This window comes from Myotis lucifugus, unplaced genomic scaffold (genome assembly GCF_000147115.1).
Source record: "Myotis lucifugus unplaced genomic scaffold, Myoluc2.0 scaffold_98, whole genome shotgun sequence".
Taxonomy (NCBI): domain Eukaryota; kingdom Metazoa; phylum Chordata; class Mammalia; order Chiroptera; family Vespertilionidae; genus Myotis; species Myotis lucifugus.
Window position 1 is genome coordinate 2,529,174 of NW_005871146.1, and position 5,803 is coordinate 2,534,976.

Sequence of the window (5,803 nt, forward strand, 5' to 3'; positions counted from 1 at the left end):
ACTATCCCTGCTGGACACATGACGTCAAAAGACGCAGGCTAGGTGCGGGCCTGGAAAGGGCGGCAGTGGGGGGCTGCGCGGGACGCCCCCCGAGGGCGGGGCGGAGCGTGGGCGGACGTGGGCGCGGGCGCCGCACGGACACCCGTCTTGCGCTCTGCCACCTCCAGCCACCCGCCCCAGTTATCCTGGGCAGCACAAGCGCATCCCTGAGCGGCCATCCACGACGGGAAGGCCTCTGTGAGCGGAATTCCAACAGGAGGGACTACAATCTGCCCAACTACCAGTCTCTTTGCATATCGGGCCACTGAACAAAACTGCAAAATGAGCTGTGATTCCGAGATTCTGTCTGATCAGTTATAATCAGAGCGGTTGTAGAAGTGACATATGAGGAGGAGAGGATGAGGGGAGGGGAGAGAGAAAGGGCGGGAGGGCGGAGCCACCTCGACAAGGCCATGGTGCCCAGATGTGTCAACAGATTAATGGACCCAGGTTCTCTAATTCCTTGGAGGCAGTGGAGCACGTGCTCTAGGCCGAAGTGGTCGGCAAACTCATTAGTCAACAGAGCCAAATATCAACAGTATAACGATTGAAATTTCTTTTGAGAGCCAAATTTTTTAAACTTAAACTGTATAGGTAGGTACATTGTTATTAACTTAATTAGGGTATTCCTAAGGCTTAGGAAGAGCCACACTCAAGGGGCCAAAATGCCACATGTGGCTCGAGAGCCACAGTTTGTCGACCACAGCATCCTTACCTGCTTTTCTTAATTATTTTTGCCACTCTGGCAGGAATCTACTGAGCCCTCTCCTTCCAAAGAAGTGAACATTTCTCTCCACCTCTCATTTCTGCCACAGCAAGTTCCATGGCACCCCCTGCAGGCCCGGGCTCCTCTAGAGAGGGTTTCCTAAGCCCAGGCAGGGCAGCCTACAACTCCCTCTTGGGAGCACCTCCATCTTCCTGCCCTCTGACCTCCCCACCTCCCATCCACACTCATTCCCTGGATGATCCTCTCCATCTCCATGAATTAAAGCAGCTGTCTATATCATATCGAGTTTGTATTGAAGTATGGTACCTATTTGCTTTGTTTAACAATGGACAGGTTATTTTGATTTTCTGAATTGTATAAATCATCCCATTCGATTGAATGACTTATTGATTGAATGACTATCCCATTGATTGTGATCTTACTGGTTATCAAAGCACATTCTTCTGTACCTGGGAAACCGGACAGCACAATTACCCTAAATTGTTTTAGTGGCCACAGGTGGTGCGTTCCAGTTGACTCAGTGGTCCTAAGACCAGGACAGTGCAATTACTCTAAATTGCCTTGATGGCTCTAGATAATGTGTTTCTATCAACTCAGTGATCCAGAGACCCAGAACTATAATTTAGATAACATGTCTAAGTTTAACCCAGGTTACCCAAAGGCTCTAGATAATGTATTTCTGTCAATTCAGTGACCCCGAGACCCGAAACTGTAATTAACATGCTTAATTCTGCTTCTATAATCTGCTTTTTTGTGCGAGCCAGGTGCCTCATTCCAAACCCTGGGATGTAATCAGTACCTTTGTGATTTTTGCCTATATAAGTCTGGTTTTGCCACCATCTTATGGCTATGAGATTTGGGAATGTCCCCTCATAGTCCCGGATTGCAATAAATATGACTCTTTAATTCGACTTCTTGAGGCGTCCTTCTGTGATTCGCGGGGTACATTACAACAGTATCTCCAGCCCAGACCTCTCTTCCTGAATGCCAGGGTACACAGCCAACCTCAGGCTCCACTTGGGTGTCTAATACACAGCTCAGACCTAACATATCCAAACACCAAATCCCTTTTTCTTTGCAAAACCTGCACCTCACACTGCCTTCCCCATCGAATTTGATGGGGCCAAACGCCTGGAATCATTCTTGACTCCTTTTCATCCTCCCACATGTAATCCTTCAGGAAATCCTCTTGGTTCTACCTTCAGATAAATCCTCTTCTCCATGTCTCCCCTGCTGCCCACAGGTCTGAGCCAATATTGTCCTTCATTTGGGTTTATGCACAAGCTGCTCTCCCTGGTCTTCCCCACCCCCATGCCCACCCCTCCTGTGGTTTGTTCTCAATACAACTGAATAATCCACTTAAAATGTCACATCACAGCACTGCTCTGCTCAAAGCCCTCCAATGGTTCCCCATTCACTTAGGAAAAGCCAAGGTCCTTAGAGCAGCCTGCAAGGACCCACATAAACAGCCGTGCACAACTTCTCTTGTCTTTTCCTCTCCTATTGCTCTCCCACTTGTTTCAACCACACTGGCCTCCTTGCTGTTCCCCAAAGACTCCAGGAATCAATCAATCAATCTCAATATCTCTCTCTCTCTCTCTCTCTCTCTCTCTCTCTCTCTCTCTCTCTCTCTCTCGTCTTGAGCCCTTTCCTCTAGCTGTCCCCATTGCCCAGAACACTGTTTCCTCAGATAGTTGCTTGGTGAACTCCCTTACTTTCTTCAAGACTTTACCCAAATTTCATTTTCTCCATAGGCCTCACTCTGACCACCCTGTTTAGGACTGCAACATGCCCATCCTGCTCCCAGCACTTCCAATCTCACCCTGTCTCTATTTTTTACATGGCATTTAATTCCTGTCTAACATACAATATAGCCTAATTATTCATTAATTGTATTCTTTATTGTCTGTATTCCCCACTAAAATGTAAACCCATGAGGGCAGGGATCTCTGTCCATTTTGTTCACCAGTGTGTCCCAAGTGCATTGAACAAAGTCTGGCAAATAGTATGCACTTAATAAATATGTATTGAATAATGAATGAATAAATGAGTGAGTGAGATGGTTTCAGGAGTGCTGCAATTCACTGCATCAAAATGCTCCCCTATGTCCCCTGCTTGATATGTGAAACCTCACCACTCCAGCATCATGCCCTCTGGCCAAGGGCTTTGGCCACAGTTTAAAATGCAAATAAATGTCTCTGTGAGAGGCATTAAGCTTGTCAGTCATCTTCATTCTACTGTGAACAGCAGTTTAGATTTTGTTGGTTATAAGAGAAATCTGGCCTCTTTACCATTCTGGTGGCTTCATACTTAATTTTCAACCTAATAGAAAAAATAGAATGACACAAATCCAAATACCCTCTCCATTTAGCTTTAGGATACATTATAGGCCTGTATTTCAGAGGCCCATATACTTGATTGTTTCAATTAACATTACAATTGGTTTGCATCACCTTTATCCACTGTAGGACAGGAATAATAATAATAATAACTAACACTATTGAGTGCTCTGTGCTGTGACAGGTGCTTTATAGGCATTACTCACTTAATCCTCATTGCAATCCTATAAGGTAGGAAGTATTATTATTAATCTTATTTTACATATGGGAAACTGAGAGTCAGAGACTCGAGTTACATGTCCCGGGTAACCCAGATGATAAACTGTGCAACCTGCACTTAGGCTGGGAGTGTCAGCCTCCAAACTCTCATTCATACCATGATCCCCCTTCTTGGAGGGAATGACCGACCGAGAGTGAGCTGGGTTGGGGGCAGGGAATGAACAGTTTAAAATGACTGCAAAATGTGCTGCAGAGAATTCACAAAGAGCCAGATAACTGAGAACAGAGTGCATGTGTTGGCGGGGAAGGGGGAGGGGGGCACATGCTGGATTTATAGCCAGCTTTTTCGAAAGGTAGGCACTGTATAAATCTAGCAAGTAAATATTACCTTCATGCTTCTTTAATTTCATTTTTCACTTCTCTTCTCAGCTGTGAAATGTGTTCTTTCCTTTCCAGAAAAAGGTATTTCCTAAATATTTGGTCTTGCAATGTAAGCCCATATCTCGGCTTCTAACTTTGGAACACAGCCCTTGGTGCTCTCTTTCAAGGTAACAAATTGTCAACATGACAAACAGAAACCATTCTGGATTCTGAATTGGGGATTTGGGAAGTGGTGGGACTGAGGAAGAGAAGTCTTTCTTTCTCTTTTATTGCCTGATGCAATTCTCCAGCTGAAGGTACTCTCTATTCTCTCCTTTCCCATAGTTCTTTATTTGTGCCAGTCTATTGTTATATTTCTGCATAGTATTATATTTCTATATGAATGTGCCCTTTCTCTGCCCCCACACTGCATTTTAAATGTCTTAAGGAAGAGAACCGTGTTCACTTTCCTTTGTGCATAGCATAATGTTTTGTACACATGGACACTCGATGTATGTTGAGCACATGATTCACTCTAGAAAAGATTCCTTAATGTGACCACGAATGTTTCCTTTGGAAGCAGTTAACATTGAATTTGTTCATTATAAGTGTACTTGTAAGAGTGAAAAGCTTGGAAACAATCTAAATATCCAAAAAAATATTGGCTAAATAATAACATAGATTATTCACATATAAAAAGTTATTTACTCCTGTTGTTCTAAATAACGGCCCTCCGAGGGGAAGTACTATTATCCTCACTTACAGGTGAGGAAACTGAAGCACAGAAGGGTCAACTCACTTGCCCAAGCTTTCACAGCTAGTAAAGGCTGGAAGACCTGGGATTTGAACCCCAGCAGTCTATCTTCAGAGTCTATGCTATTAATCACTTCATAAATAAACTAGGGTGCATTCAAACAATGAAATCCTTACATGGATGTGAACAATATTCTATATAATAAAAGCCCAGCGACCGAAATGGCAGAACAACCAGAATGACCAGAGACGAGAATGACCATGATCCCTCGCCCCAGCTGGCCTCGCCCCTCCAGGGGGGACCCCCACCCTGATCCGGGGCCCTCATCAGGGCAGGTCGGCCAGCCCCCACCCGTGCACCAGGCCTCTATCCTATCCTATATAATGAAAGGGTAATATGCAAATGGACCCTAATGGTGGAACTACCAGAACGACCACTTGACCAGTCACTATGAGGCGCACTGACCACCTCTCGGTTTCTTTCCCCGGCTGGCAGGCTTCTATCACAAAATGGCAAATGGGGAAACTGGGAGGGGAGGGGGTCGGGCGGGGATGCGGGATGGCGCCAGGCCAAGGGCCCTTGCCCCCACCAGTCGCTCCACACACAGACGGGCAACCTGCAGCAGGGGTGGGGCAGGCAAGCAGCGGGAACAGCCAACCTCTCGGTCCCTTCCCCTGGCCCATCAGGCTCCAATTGCCCGATGGCGAACAGGGAACCGGGGGGTGAAGTGGTGGTGGGGGGCGGGGGCCGGCTGTGGGCCACCAGAGAAGATGGCCCTGATCGCAGGCCAGGCCTAGGGGACCATACCCGTGCACCGAATTTCATGCACTGGGCCTCTAGTTAAGGAATAATATTAATGACATGAAAAAAATACTATTTACATTAAAATAAAAACAAGTTCTTTTATACAAAAATTACATAAAATATCATGTATGCTATGATTCTATTTTTCTTTTTTTAATATGTTTTCATTGATTTTTTTTTTTTTTTGAGTGAGAGGGAAGGAGAGGGAGAGAGAGAGAGACATATCCATGTGAGAGAAAAACATTGATCAGTTGCCTCCTGGAACCAAACCTAGGCATGTGCCCTGATCAGGAATCTAACTGGCGATCTTTCGGTGTACAGGACAATGGTCAACCACCTGAGCCACACCAGCCCAAGTGATTCCATTTTTCTTTTAAAGACACGTGTATATTTGAACTAGGATATAGCCTACAAAGGGTTCACACCAAAATGTTGACAATGGCTTTTTTTGGGAAATGGAATTGCAGGTATATTTTTCTTCTTTTTTCATGACTGGCCCAAGGCTTTGAAAGCCAGGTTGCCAGGCATAGTCTTCCTTGTATGTTTTTATTAGTAAATAGT